Raw genomic sequence first — 16742 nt, 5'->3', positions numbered from 1 at the left:
TTATTATTGAATTTGATATAATAATTCATATACTAAATTGATATAATATATTGATTATTTTGAATTATATAATAATATATACATCTATTATAACTGCATAATGTCAACCATTTGAATGACATCTACCCGAAAGTTACTCATGAATAAAATTAAATATAATATATCGTTAAATGTTATTTATAGTTGTTATTTTTAAGTAATCTTTTAAAAAAATTTGCCGAACGTTTTAATTTCTATCATTATAATTATTTAAAACATCAAACACTGTTTTTTAATTTTAAATGTAACAATATAATCATTTATATAGACTTATTTTTAACTATAGTTATTGTAAGTTATTTTTAGGTATTTATTTGAAAACTTTTAATGATTATTAAATTATCATTAGGAAATATTTTAGTTAAATTGAGATTATAAATTAGTTTTTGCATTTAGCACTACAATTTATCACTTTTAACTGTTCATAAAATATTCATTTGGGTTGTTTAAGTTAAACTAAAATTTATATTTATGTTGATCCTGTAATGTTATATTTAAATTTGTAATTGAAGTATTTTATACAATTTTTTCAAAAGTTGTAGTTTTAAAATAATAATGGTTTACATCCAACAATATATTAAAACTAATAAATTGAGTATAACATGTTAAAAGTTAAAAAAATATATATAACTTTATAAGTAGAAGTAAATATATTCATTTAATATTGAAATTTAGTTTATATATGATTACACTTTAGGTTTCATATTTATTTAATCTTATTAACCAACTTATAACCATTATTAGAAAGAAATTGAAAAGTCATGGGAGTTTCAAGTGAATGTGGTGAAAGAAGAAATGTTTCATTTATAAGTATATATACATATATAGATATAATGATATATATATATATATATATATATATATATATATATATATAGATATAATGATATATATATATATATATATATATATATATATATACACACACACACACAATAGTCGAATCCCCGCGTGTTGCGCGTAAATATAACTATTTAATTAAAATAATAACATTTAACATATTATTATTTGATATTTACACATGAAAAACCAACAGAAGCAACACAAAATCTATAGTTAACATATTGGTTTTATTAATTGTAATAAATTTATATCATTAGTTATTTCCACTATTAATTCATAATTTTATAGATGGTTTTATGTTATGTAAATTATATATCAAACATATAGTGATTTCTATATATAACAAATACAAAGTAGTATGAAAGAATAAATACTACAACTTTTGATGATTTTATAGAATGCTTTAAGTTGTGAAAATTATATATAAATTTATGCATATTTGTATATAAAACAAATAACAAATTATATGGAAAAACACTATAGCTTTTAATAAAATAAAAACACTACAACATGTAATATAACATTTACATCAAACAAAACTTATTAAAAACTTATAAATGATTCAAAATTAATCTTTAGAAATCAACATACATTTGATATATAGAAACATTGTTATAAAAAATATATGTTGAAATAAACATTGATACGACAAAACTTATTTTTTTTTCAAACTCTTTTATTTTGAATTACAATTTTTTTCAAACATATGATTTTTTAATCAAAACGTACTTATATACTACTAACATAGCTACAATGTGTATAATAAATAAGTGGAAAATAAAAAGGCATCGTATATTAATAACCATAAGTTTAAAAAACTTTTAAATCTAGTGGAAAAAATAAAGACATGGCTAATTACATTAAATTTGAAATCATAATTAAATTTAAATTAAAAAACTATTGAGTTGTAGTGGAGTTTTAAACTCTTGAGTTGTGACCAATAATGTAATATAAATATTAACAATTATATGTTATAAAAACAATGTTATAAACATGTATCATTGAAATAATAATTTTAATACTAAGTTGTAACTAATATTATAATAATTTTAAGTATACAAGAAGAAAGATATACAAAATTATGTTTGAATCAAATTTAATTAAGTTTTTTATTTTTAAAATTATTTTAAACTAGAGGTATTTTTAACTAATTTATAAATAATGTATTTAAATATTTTTTATTTCTTATACTATTATTATTATTATTATTATTATTTTATATTATTATTATTATTATTATTATTATTTCAAATAACAATAATTTTTTAATATAATATAATATATTATTTAGTTTACGTTATATTAACCAATTATTTTTTTTACTTAATTAAAAACTAATTATTTGAAAAAACTTCAGTACTATATTTATAAAAAAAAAGTTATCATACTTTTGTATTGTACTTTTACTTTTATCCTTAAAGCTATTAAATATCGGAAGAGAATGAACGATTCAAATAAAATGGTGATTTGAATTTGAAAATTATAATAATTGTTATGTACTATGACTAATATATATATATATATATATATATATATATATATATATATATATATATATATATATATATAAAGAGTAGATTAGGGGAGTAGGAGTGTTAAACCTGAGGTATTTTTTATCACTTATATTTTTTTTATGAAAATATTAATATTTTATTTATTTTACTTTTCCTTTACAATAAAGAACGAATAGAGAAAAAAGAAAATTGACAAATGTAATAAGATAATAATTTATTTTTATTACTATAATAACATTTAAAATGGATACATCCATATAAGTTTTGGAAAACATAGAGAAATCATTTTTATAACATACATAATCATTGGTTTTCAACAATAAAGTCATATCATATTAAAAGTCATTCGGTCTAATTCATCATTATCACCAACAATTTGGAATAATAATTGTAAATTCTTTTCATTAAAATCATTTATAGAAAACTACATCGATGTTATTTACAACAAAATAAATGATAGAAACTAACATAATATATAATTTATAATAGCATAAAATACATATGGAATAATGTTCTTTTGAACATAAAATATATTTATTAACATAAAAATGAGAGACAACATAAAGATACATATATGTTAATAAAATTAATTGTTCTAACTAATAAATAATTTGAAGGTTGATTTATCATAAGCTCATGATAAGTGATTGTTAGTCCCACTTCATCATCCTGTAATTATAGAAATATACATAACATATAAACTTAAAAAATAATCTCAAATATACATTTACAAACATACATAAATTTAAACATTGGTTAATATCTAAAACTTTACATGCATCCAATTGGAGTTTATATGAATTTATATTTGGAAATTTTGCAATCATTTTCTTATATTCATGGAACCACTCACATAACTTTTAAAACCTTATAAATATAATATATCATTTTGTGTTGACATACAGCAATATGCAATCTATAAATTTCTTATATAATCTAAATACGTTATTTAACTTGTCAATTAAATAGCATGATTTGAAGAGTTTTGAAAGTTACAAATCATAATATTTCAATTAATCATAAACTAATTCGTATAAATAAAATAGTAATAGTAGTTTCAAATCCATGAGGTTTACGGAAAAATGTTTGCTTTTATATATATATATATATATATATATATATATATATATATATATATATATATATATATATATATATATAGGTAGATGTCATCAACTTGAAAGCAAGATCACTTTGAACGAGTAAAAAAAAAGAATTTATGTCGAAACCTCAAGAGTTTCACTCTTGGCTAAAACACATGTACAATAAAGGTACCTAACTTTAAATACGTACAGTGAACAAAAGGCTCAACAAAAGGCTGGTAGCTTCACATTTTATTATCTACAGTTAGATTAATAAAATATATGTAAAAGTTTTATTTTATGATGTTTAAAGTCATAAAATTAATTTCATTGTCATATTTATGTTCCAACACTGCCATATTTACGTTTCTAAAAGAAAAAGTTTACAAAATTATACTCAAGGCAAGGCAATAGGGGTTGTATTATATGGTACATGCCCTCTAAATTGACAACAAATAAAATAGACAGCTGGATCAATCAGTCTCATGCACCCATACACACAAAATTTCAAAAGCGTGTAGGTCCCATACGATTCAAAAGTTGACCAAAAAAAAAACATCATCGTCGTGTTTTACAAGATCTTCATTCGTGAAGTTTTCTTTTGTGATGATTAAACCATGAAAAGCAATTAGCTGGCCCCCTTTTTCCTTAACTAGGAAGGTATCCCATGCTTTGCATGGGTTAGAGAGCTTATTTATGTTATTGAGCTGCTTTTATAAAAAAAGAAAAACAAACAATCACTCTTCTTTAATGCAACTGTTCTCGAAGTAGTTAAATATATTAAAATGAATCCACCATATACTGCTCCCTTCAAAAAACTAAAATCATATATATGTGTTAAAAACATAGATTAAAAAAAGACATCTTCGCATCCCAATGAAAGAAGTCATTTCTAAGTGAGATAGGTGGAAGCCTTGGTTCAAGAAAGGAATTTAGAAGAAGTGTCTTCAGGTAATAGAAGATCTTCCAAACATTTCAAACACCCATTAGCATTAATAACCTACAAATAAAAACAAAAACAATTACAATGCCTTCGATCTCTACATGTCCATATGAAGAATAATACCTAACACAATTAAGAATCAAAAAGCAGTTAGAATTCTCTCCATTAGACTCGCATTACCTCAACAACTCATGTAACTTAATATCATCATTCCATCTAATTAAGCTGAAAGGTGTCATTTTTCGATTTATTATTTTGACCCATCTCATAAAATTGCAGTTGCTTGTCTATGGACAGGTCTATAATAGTGACTGCAAAGGGGATCTACATATTTCTATCTTATGTATGGGTAGGTCTATAATACTTTATGTATATATTTCTATCTTATTCATGATAGGTCTATAATGCATGGGTAGGTGTATAATACCCTTTGAAGTCACTATTATAGACCTACCCATGCATAAGATAGAAATATGTAGATAGAATATTGAGCGTAGTTTCCAATATATTAAGATAACCTTGATAAGTAAATAAAAGCCATCACCAAGGGCATAATAATGCAAATCCAAACAATTTCAAGTAAATTAACTGCTCTTAATGTCCCATCAATATTCAATAGAAACTGAGGGAAGACAAGTCCCATTTGAAGCCCCTATTTTTTCACAAAGATACTCAAATCAATACCCTATTTAAAGAAGTTAATGGACTTTAATTTTGTGGAATGTTTTGGAAGAAATGGATTCGGTCGAGGGTAATTTAGTCTTTTAAGAAGATATGGTACATGGTACATGCCATCAGGATGACCATATTTTTCAAATTTGATGTGATATTGGATTTGTTAGAGCTTGATAATGGATATATAGTCCACAAAATAATCATGGATTTTTATCAGGATGATATTGGATGGAAATCCTCCTATATGCTTTCTTGTTATTTGTTAATTACATAAAACCAAAAAAGAATTCAGAAATGGATATATATTATATTATATATAAAACTGAAATAAAAGATTATGAATCATTATTGCTCGGATAAGATCATAAAAAAAAATAATAAAAATAAATAATAATTAAAAAAAAAAAAAAAAAAAAAAAAAAAAAAAAAAACTCACATGCCTAAATGAGAGTAAATATTATTACCCCATGAAATCAATCAAATGAAGGTTCTATGTTAACACAATCCAACATACCCATCATTTGATAAAATGGCATTAATATTCTAAAAAAATTCAGTAAATACTCACACGATTTTTGAACTTTTAACAATTTTATGACCCTATTTCGCCTGCATCTTCATCCATTTGGAACACCTTTATGGTTTTCAAAGGAAAATAAACATACATTGTAATAAGATCATCTCCAATGGATTAAACCTATGGATTGTTGTATGGATTGCCATGTAGGAAAGAGTATATACACATTCAACTTAATTCTTAAAAAATTCATAAATTTTCATTACAATTCTATTGCACTGTTCAATGATCATTCAACTCCACATTCTCTCTCATTCCTCTATATTATAATCACATTTAATCTATTAAACCCTCATACAACTCTCATTGTGGATGGTCTAAATGGTATCATTTGTCCAGCAACCCAAACAGTATGAACATTTGGTACTTTCAAGGAAGCATACAATGTAATTCAAAGATTCAACCCGAATTTGAAAATATGCATTGGACAACGTTCATTTATTCAGATTTAGTTTCTAGCATGTACAAATAAACTCTAACCAAATTCAAAATTATCAATTAAGATGAGTGGCAGATCCAACCCGAAAGACAGGTGGGGTGCACAACCGTTGACCGTGGAAATTAATAAAACAAAGTAATAAAAAGTAGAATAACATTAAATTTTACAACTAAATGTCATTTTACAATTGAAATCTATGGGGACACATAGCTAAGAAACGTTTGATAATATTTTCAGTTTTAACCTTGGAAAATCATTCTCTTTCAACCGCGCAAAGTACACAATCATTTAAAAATTCGTCCGAAATTCGATTCCAGAAATCCGACTTTACAAGCTTCATAGCGGAAAAACATCACTCCAGCGTTGCGATAGCAACCTGCAAGACCAATTATAACTTCACTAACTGATAAATCAATGGAAGGAAAGATGTGTATCAGTTTCCACCATCACTTTAGCAAGGTCGGATATACTCTTCAAAGTAGCAAATCTTACATCTTGTTGCATATGAGAAGGGTAAACTGAAAGTTCATGTAGAATATTCATCCTATCTTTATAGCTAAAATGATGTGGATAGAAATCGATCAACTTCCGTAACTTTGATGGGTCAAAGTCACAAAATGAATCATGTAGATTTAAACCCGTCATACAAATAAGCAATTCGGAAGTTACTTCACTAAAACGGTCACCAAACTCTTGAATTTACATATCTAAAGCCATGTTAAAACAAAAACACTCGTAATAATGGTGATTGGAGATATTGGTATGTTGTCTTCGATTTCTTGGATTAACATAAATATCCTCCATTTTCAGCATTTGAATTTCATTATTCTCACAAAAAGAGTTGATGTCCAACATAAGTGAATCAAACCCATCATTTCTCATCTTTTTTAACGTTGCAGCGGTTGATTTCACCAAACTTATGACATTCACGATATCTTAATCCTTTCTTTATAGAGACTGTGACAATATGTTTGTGATCCCTAAAATTTTCAACATCAACCGTAAATGGAACACAAAATCAAATGATCGAAACGTTGGCTAAACTATTAATGCCTTCATCCTCAACATATTCAAGCACATCAATAACAGATGAAACAAACCAACCAAACGCGATAGAGTTTTGAAATGAGAATTCCAACGTGTATCTCTGGCTCTAGTAAGAGAAAGCTCTTGGTTTAATCCACTTCCCGTTTCAATTTCACCACAGCCGATGGAATCTTCCAGTTTATCTTTTTGGATTTCACGCATCATATTTTTCTGTTTACAAGAAGCACACACAACATTCATTAGAACGGCTACCATATCAAAAAAAAGTCTCCAACGTCATGATGTTTTTTGGCAACCGCCACAACAACTAGTTGAAGTTGGTGAGCAAAACAATGAACATAATAAGCAGAGGCATTTTCTCTCATGATTATAGATTTTAACCCATTAATCTGTCCACTCATATTGTTTGCTCCATCATAACCTTGACCCATGATCTTCGTCAAACTCAATCCATATTCAGAAAATAAATAGACAATAGCAGATTTTAGCGACAACGTTGATGTCTCTTTCACATGAACAATTCCAATTAACATTTCTTAACAATCCCACATGTGACATATCGCAAAACTATCTCCATTTGATCTTTTTGGATATATCGTTGGACTCATCAACTAATAAAGCAAAAAATATCATCACCAATTTCTTCAAAAATTGATTGAAGTACTTCTTGTACGAAACAATGAGAAGTATCTTTTTGAATACATGGAGCCACCATTTGAATGTTCTCCGGAGCATTTAGTAATGTCACTTTACATACACTCTTATTTTGTTGTCGAATCAAATTCAATGTTTTCAGGAAATTTCCTCTAAAAAGAGACATTTCAAACTCATTGTGACTACGAAAAGGCAATGCACATTTCAACAAATGTCTACAAGCATCAATGGAAGCAGATAATCGAATTCGATGTTCAATCTTAACAACCTCATTTTTCTTGTGAAGAGCAATATCAATTGATTGATTTTGTCTCGTTAAGTCTTCAAATTTTTAAGGGCAATTTAATGAGAACTATTAACATTATCACCCTCGTGAGTTTTAAATATTTCTGGTTTATTCCAACTAGTAAAGCCTTCTATCACAAAAGCGTCACCCTCACCCTTTTTACTTGATCCATCTTTAAATAAATAACACAAACAAAATGCTTCATCTTTTTTCACACTATATTCCAACCAATTTTTGTAATCATTAAACCAATACGGATTAAAATATCTTGTCCTCTTTACTATCACCATTGATGGAAACTTATGAATAGGTGGTTGAGAAGGTCCTCTAATTAAATATTTTCTTCTTATTTCATCTCTTTGATTAGGGTGATAATGTGAAAACTTTTTTCTATCAGTCGGATCCCAAGGAATGTCAATCATATCATCTTTAATCGGGACTCATGGAATAGAGCTAAGTTGGGGAATTTCATTAGAAACATTTCCGAATGAAGATGCTTCATTTGTTGATGGTTTTCTTTTCAAATATCTTAACATTTTTTGTTAAATAATCATTGACCTATAGATACCAAATTCAAAACATAAATTATTAGAATTGTAGTTCAAAATATTTTAAACGGAATGTAAATAACCATTTTTTTGGCTATATATGAGTTAATATGTTTAAACAGATAACCTCAATTACAATCATTTATATATATATAATTTATTTGATATTACTTCACATGTTTCTTTTCCATATATACTAATATGAGTCAGTTTTTACTTATAGTTAATATATTTGATAATTATAATCGTGTATCCTAATTTTTTATAACTAAAATATTCTCATAAATAATCAAAGAATTAACATTTTTAACAATCCCAAAGAACTTTTATTACAATATAATACAATCCAAAGAACCTCTAATGACTTTTTTTCTCTCTGTATATCAACACCCAAAAGAAAACTAACTTCAACATTTCCCAAAATCCCAAAGAATCGAACATATGTAAAAACAATCTAACATAATCAATTTTAGAAAATCAACATATTTAACCAAACAAATCATACCAGGGACGATGGACTCACGAACTTTCGGTTGTTGGGGCGGTCTTATCGATTGTCTTTGACCCTCCGAGTTTCCGACAACTTCTTCTTAAGGAACAGGCGACTAGCTAGGTTAAAATCAGAATGAAAATGAAGGAAAATGGAGGTTCTTGATATGTTGGGGATTGGAGGATTTTAGAAGATAGAGGAAGCGTGCAGAGTAAAACAAAAGATTGCTGAAAATTTTAACCAAAGTCAAGAGGGGTCAGAACAAATCTCAAGGGGAGACCATTTCTTTAAAAAAATAAAATAAAAAAATAACAGGTAGGGTCCACTTTCAAACGGGGCCATACACCCCACTAAGCAAGACTTTGCTCCACCGTTGCTTAAGATCAATGGCGGAGCTAAGCTTTGCTTAGTGGCGTGTATGGCCCCACTTGAAAATGGACCCAACCTGTTAGGTTTTTTTTTTAAGAAATGGTACCCTCTTGAGATTTGGTCTGACCCCTCTTGACTTTGGTTAAAATTTTCAGCAATCTTTTGTTTTACTCTACACACTTCCTCTCTCTTCTAAAATCCCCCAATCCCCAATATATCAAGAACCTCCATTTTCCTTCATTTTTACTTTGATTTTAACCTAGCAAGCCGCCGGTTCCTTAAGAAGAAGCTGTCGGAAACTCGGAGGGTCAAAGACAATCGGCAAGACCGCCCCAACAACTGAACGTTCGCGAGTCCATCACTCTAGGTATAATTTGTTTGGTTAAATATGTTGATTTTTTGAAATTGATTCTGTTATATTGTTTTTACATATGTTCGATTCATTGGGATTTTGGGAAATGTTGAAGTTTGTTTGTTTTTTTTAGGTGTTGATATCAGACGTTCTTTTGATTGTATTAGATTGTAATAAATGTTCTTTGGGATTGTTAAAAATCTTAATTCTTTGATTATTTATGAGAATATTTTAGTTATAAAAAATTAGAATACACGATTATAAATATCAAATATATTAACTATAAGGAAAATTTGACTCATATTAGTATATATGGGAAGGAAATAGGTGAAGTAATATTAAATAGATTATATATAAAAATGATTGTAATTGAGGTTACCTGTTTAAACGTATTAACTCATATATGGCAAAAAAATGATTATTTACATTCTGTTTAAAATATTTTGAACTACAATTCTAATAATTTATGTTTTAAATATGCTATCTATAGGTCGATGATTATTTAACAAAGAAAATGTTAAGATATTTGAAAAGCAAACCATCAACAAATGAAGCATCTTCATCCGAAACTGTTTCTAATGAAATTCCTCAACTTAGCTCTATTCCATGAGTCCTGATTGAAGATGATATGATTGAAATTCCTTGGGATCCGGCTGATAGAAAAAAGTTTTCACATTATCACCCAAATCAAAGAGATGAAATAAGAAGAAAATATTTAATTAGAGGACATTCTCAACCACGTGTTCATAAGTTTCTACCAAGGGTGATAGGAAAGAGGACAAGATATTTTAATCCATATTGGTTTAATGATTAAAAAAAATGGTTGGAATATAGTGTGAAAAAAGATGAAGCATTTTGTTTCTAATGTTATTTATTTAAAGATGGATCAAGTAAAATGGGTGAGGGTGATGTTTTTGTGACGGAAGGCTTTACTAGTTAGAATAAACCAGAAAGATCTAAAACTCATGATAGAGATAATGTTAATAGTTCTCATTACATTGCCCTTAAAAAATGTGAACACTTAACGAGACAAAATCAATCAATTGCTACTGCTCTTCACAAGCAAAATGAGGTTGTTAAGATTGAACATCGAATTCGATTATCTTCTTCCATTGATGCTTGTAGACATTTGTTGAAATGTGCATTGCCTTTTCGTAGTCACGATGAGTTTGAAATGTCTCTTTTTAGAGGAAATTTCCTGAAAACATTGAATTTGATTCGACAACAAAATAAGAGTGTATGTAAAGTGACATTACTAAATGCTCCGGGGAACATTCAGATGGTGGATCCATGTATTCAAAAAGATATTTCTCATTGTTTCGTACAAGAAGTACTTCAATCAAAATTTGAAGAAATTGGTGATGATATTTTTGCTTTATTAGTTTACGAGTCCAACGATATATCCAAAAAGAACAAATGGCGGTAGTTTTCCGATATGTTACATGTGGGATTGTTAAAGAAAGGTTTATTGGACTTGTTCATGTGAAAGAGACATCGGCGTTGTCGCTAAAATCTGCTATTTACTCTTTATTTTCTGAATATGGATTGAGTTTGGCGAAGATCAGGGGTCAAGGTTATGATGGAGAAAGCAATATGAGTGGACAGTTTAACGGGTTAAAATCTTTGATCATGAGAGAAAATGCCTCTGCTTATTATGTTCATTGTTTTGCTCACCAACTTCAACTAGTTATTGTGGCGGTTGCCAAAAAACATCATGACGTTGGAGACTTTTTTTTATATGGTAGCCGTTCTAATGAATGTTGTGTGTGCTTCTTGTAAACAGACAAATATGATGCGTGAAAGCCAAAAAGATAAACTGGAAGATTCCATCGGCCGTGGTGAAATTGAAACGGGATGTGGATTAAACCAAGAGCTTTCTCTTACTAGAGCCAGAGATACACGTTGGAATTCTCATTTCAAAACTCTATTGCATTTGGTTGGTTTGTTTCATCTGTTATTGATGTGCTTGAATATGTTGAGGATGAACGCATTAATAGTTTTAGCCAAAGTTTCGATCATTTGATTTTGTGTTCCATTTACAATTGATGTTGAAAATTTTAGGGATCACAAACATATTGTCACAATCTCTATAAAGAAAGGATTAAGATATCGTGAATGCCATAAGTTTGGTGAAATCAACCGCTGCAACGTTAAAAAAGATGAGAAATGATGGGTTTGATTCACTTATGTTGGACATCAACTCTTTTTGTGAGAATAATGAAATTCAAACGCTGAACATGGAGGATATTTATGTTAATCCAAGAAATCTAAGACAACATACCAATATCTCCAATCACCATTATTACGAGTTATTTGTTTTAACATGGTTTTGGATATGCAAATTCAAGAGTTCGGTGATCATTATAGTGAAGTAACTTCCGAATTGCTTATTTGTATGACAGATTTGAATCCACATGATTCATTTTGTGACTTTGGCCCATCAAAGTTACGGAAGTTGATCGATTTCTATCCATATGATTTTAGCTATAAAGATAAGATGAATATTCTGTAACATCCCAAAAATACAACCCAAAATTTGTGTTTGAAAACTTTACTAAACCATAATATCAAGTATCAAAAGATAAAAACCATGAATCTTATATCTCAAAATGTCATAATAAGTTTATCAACTCGAAACTAGTGTCAAGATCATATCAAAATATCATAGTCTAACTACTAGGCTAAACTGAAGTTGTGGTGTGTGCCATGCCATTATCCCAAGCTCTTCCCCTTACTTGCGGAAGTACCTGAAACCAAAAACTGAAACTGTAAGCCCAAAGCTTACTAAGCTCCCCGAAACTACCACATACCATACAATAACATATAAAGCAACTACTGGGCCTTGCCCACTTCATCGGACCAATGTCCGAAAACTGCATCGGACCGAAGTCTGGAACTAACCAGGGCCTTGCCCTCTACATCAGACCGTAGTCTGGAAAGTGCATCGGACCGAAGTCCGGAACTAACCAGGGCCTTTCCCTCTGCATCGGACCAAAGTCCGGAACTAACTAGATCCTTGCCCTCTGCATCAGACCGTTGTCCCGAAATTGCATCGGACCAAAGTCCAGAACTAACCAGGGCCTTGCCCTTTACATCGGACCGATGTCCGGAAACTGCATTGGACCGAAGTTCGGAACTAACCAAGGTCTCGCCCTCTGCATCGGACCGAAGTCTGGAACGTACTGAACATAGCATAGCTTAATCATAACTACTAGCATAAACACATATATTGCATATTGCATCGGACCGAAGTCCGGAACACATAACACAAAGACATGCTTGAATCACAAAGACATCAAGCACACTGAACTACTGCATCAGACCGAAGTCCGGAACTACTGCTAACTAAGCGGGTCGACATTGTGGCTGTAAACCTATTCCTACTGGAAGGAAACTCACCTCGTAACGTTGGCTGCTAAGATGCGAAATCCGAAACTGTCTGACTACTGCTCTGAAACTCCCCGGCTACAAATCCCATAAACACTAAATCAAATACCGATAACTAATCTCAGGGTAAAATGACTATTTTACCCCTAGTTAAAGTCAAGTTTCAGTTGACCGGACTCGCCGAGTTGGGCCGCCAACTCGCCGAGTCCCTATCATCCGTTCTAATCCTCTACACGCTTCTACTCGTCGAGTTTGGCAAAGACTCGACGAGTTCTTCTTCGATACTAACATCGAGTCTAACAATATCCTACTCGCAGAGTTGTATGAAAAACTCGTCGAGTTCTCCTTCATCATATGAACACGTCCAATCTGTGCCTCGACGAGTTGTATGAACAACAAGTCGAGTCTGTTCTTGGGCATGAACCGATTCGCCAAGTCCTAAGGATGACTCGTCGAGTCTCATGCATGCTAATACTATACAGTCGATTCTAGTCGATTTCAGTGCTTCCAATTCATAGATCTGGGCTTCTAGGGCTGGTTTTACACGTAACGTTTCCAACTTTACGTGCATGCACAAGAGAATGGGGCTTAAACACCAAAATCCTCCAACAATAAGCACTTAGGGTTTGGAACAAGTCTATGATTGCATAAAGGTGGCTGTATTGAGCTCCTGGAGCTCAATAATGTCCAGATCTATGGTTTCCATCCAATGAGGAGTTCAAATTCGAGTTTGACTCAAACCAACATTCTAAGAGAAGCATAAACAAGCATAAAAGAGGGTTTAATGGAACAATAAGCAAGGTGTTAACTTTATTACCAAAATATGCAGCAAATGGAGACTAGATTCTGGACCTCCTTTCTCTTCTCTTGATCTTCTTTCCTTCCTCTTCCTCTAAAGCTTCCAAGCTAGCACAAACACACTCAATCTCAACAATGGGGCTAGGGTTTACAGGGGAAATGCTCTAGAGGTGTTGGAGGCTGGAACGGGAGGCTATAATGACGTTTATATATGATACAAACCTTTAGATTTAGGGTTTCATCCAGACTAGCAGACTCGTCGAGTCCGGATTATGGACTCGTCGAGTTGCCCGCTAAAAACGCAAGCCAATCGCGTCTCTACACGACGAGTCAGGCCACTGACTCGTCGAGTACCTCTTAAAAAGGGAAAACCATATTTAAATTACATACCAGAAATTGGGGTGTTACAAATCTTCACCACTTATCTTAGACTTCGTCCTCGAAGTCTGTTGCTACTGATCCCGAAAATAGCTCCGGATAGTGCTCCATTATCTCCTCCTCAGTATCCCACGTCCACTCTTGAAAGACCCACACTTTCATAAATTCTACATTATTACTCTAAAACATGTTACATGCATATTCACAAATAATATATTACATTGATAACTTGTTTACAAACGACTGGATACAAATATGCTAAGTTTTAATATTTTACATAACTATCCAGGATATTGTAATTTTATACAAACATAAACCCATATATCAAAGTACTATTACAAGCTACTCTAAATCTTCCAACAGTATACTACCATACTGCTTATTTATTTCCTGCAATTGTTAAACATTGAGAGGGGTAAGCGGTGACGCTTGGTGAGTTTAATAATAGATACAATATAATGTTATGCCATATATACACTTTAATATGGCAGAAGCAAAGAGGAACAAGGAACAACAAAGGCATATGTGAATCATGTGACAAACTTTCCATATTAATCAATGACTGGATGCAAAGATATACAATCAATGAGACATGACAATTTCAAAACTTGATATATATCAATAAAGCTTCGGCCCAAATGGCACAGAAGACATACAATTTCTGATTAACATTTTGGTAGATTTCAGGCTTATAGCCCTGTCTAACCATTTGCCAATTTCTGATTAACCATTTGCCAATACCATAGAATAGAAGTCATTCTCTTATCGGAAACTCACTTTTTACACGACATAGTGTTTGTCGATTTTATCGCGGATCTTCGATTGGTCATAACTTCTTCGTTATAACTCGGATTTCGACGAGGTTTTCGCCTAAACTTTTCTAACGAGATTCTTTACAACTTTAAATAATACAATTTTACTTATTTCAAATTTTATATTTTTGCTAAATTTCAGTATTTGGCATTTGATTGGAATCTCATAAGACTTCCAATACTTTCTGAATGATTCTAAGCATAGTTTTACTTTATTTCTAGTAGAAACCATCTGTTAGAACTCAACATTCAAATTCACCTAATACTTGTAACGCCCGTAGATTAGGGCTAGTCAATTTAGAGACGATAAGCATCAAAAATGTCTTTTTGATAGAAGATTATTTAGAATGAATAATCTTAACTAAATTGTTGTATATGTTACAAGGATTCCGTACATATAAAGAACGTTGAAATCCGAGTTATAACGAAGAAGTTATGACATGTCGAAGTTTCACGATTGAACCGGCATGACGCTGAATGACGTAAAAAATGAATTAATCTTAGAGAGATATTTAGCCTTAGTGATCAAAATGAAAGTCGTAGAGTTCGTTAAACCGAGAGCGTGCATAAAAAGAATGCCCAAATCTTACTTCGTATGAGGAAGTTATGATTTTTCTAAGTTTCAGCTTAGCAGTGTGCAACCCGAAGTTCGATTATGAGATCGAGTGAATTCTAGCTGAAGCAATCTAAACGAGAACTGAAGATCTCGTTATTAGTAGTGCAATGGTGAAAAGACAGACGAAAACGGACGTCGGAGGAAGAAGTTATGAATTTTTAACGAACATTTCCTGTCCCGGCCTATTAATAATATAATAATAATAATAAAGTCAAAATTAGCCGACAGAGTGTAAATGAAAGCTGTAGAGCTTAGTCTCACTTACGCGTGGATATACAGAAGTCAAAAACGGAGCTCGTATACGAAAGTTACACAAGTTTGAAGTCTGCTTAATCAAGTACGCCCAGCGTAATTTTGGAGTACGCCCAGCGTACTCAGAACCGCCTCAGCTACGCATGCAATGACGTCACTCGAGTGCATACGCATGCAATGACGTCGCGTACACCCAACGTAAGGCTTAGTATGCCCAGCGTACTGAGGACGCCCAACGTAATCCCGGATTCAGCACCTATAAATAGAATGCGGGGCTGCCTTATTCCTTTGCTCATTTTCTCTTATCTCTCTCTCGTTTTGCCTCGATTTTTGTGCAAGAAATATCCCAAAGCCCCAAAGATCCCGAGGAGTAAAGTTTCCGAGCCGAAGCTCTGCCTGCGAGAAGCCAATTTTTGTGAAGATCTACCGAAGAATACTACTTCTATAAGTCGTAACGTTGTCCGGACATCTTCTAATCAAGTGAGTGTATAGTTACTTTCTTCTAACACATAAGTATGAAGTATTTGCTACGAAATACGTGCTTTGTGTTTATGTATTGTTGTTTATTTGAGATGTTGGTGGAATGGATGAACTATATAGGTTTTAATGAGCTAAACTGTATATGTATTTTATAACTACAA

General features: G+C 31.0%; 1 pseudogene; it reads left to right on the top strand.

Moving 5' to 3' along the window:
• Positions 1-1563: 1563 nt before the first annotated feature.
• Positions 1564-12370, top strand: LOC145049615 (uncharacterized; annotated as a pseudogene).
• The last annotated feature ends 4372 nt before the right edge of the window (positions 12371-16742 follow it).

This window comes from Lactuca serriola, chromosome 5 (assembly GCF_051521515.1).
Source record: "Lactuca serriola cultivar US96UC23 chromosome 5, Lser_US96UC23_V15, whole genome shotgun sequence".
Lineage (NCBI taxonomy): Eukaryota > Viridiplantae > Streptophyta > Magnoliopsida > Asterales > Asteraceae > Lactuca > Lactuca serriola.
The sequence above is the reverse complement of the archived record's forward strand: the minus strand, read 5'-3'. Positions and strand labels throughout refer to the sequence as shown.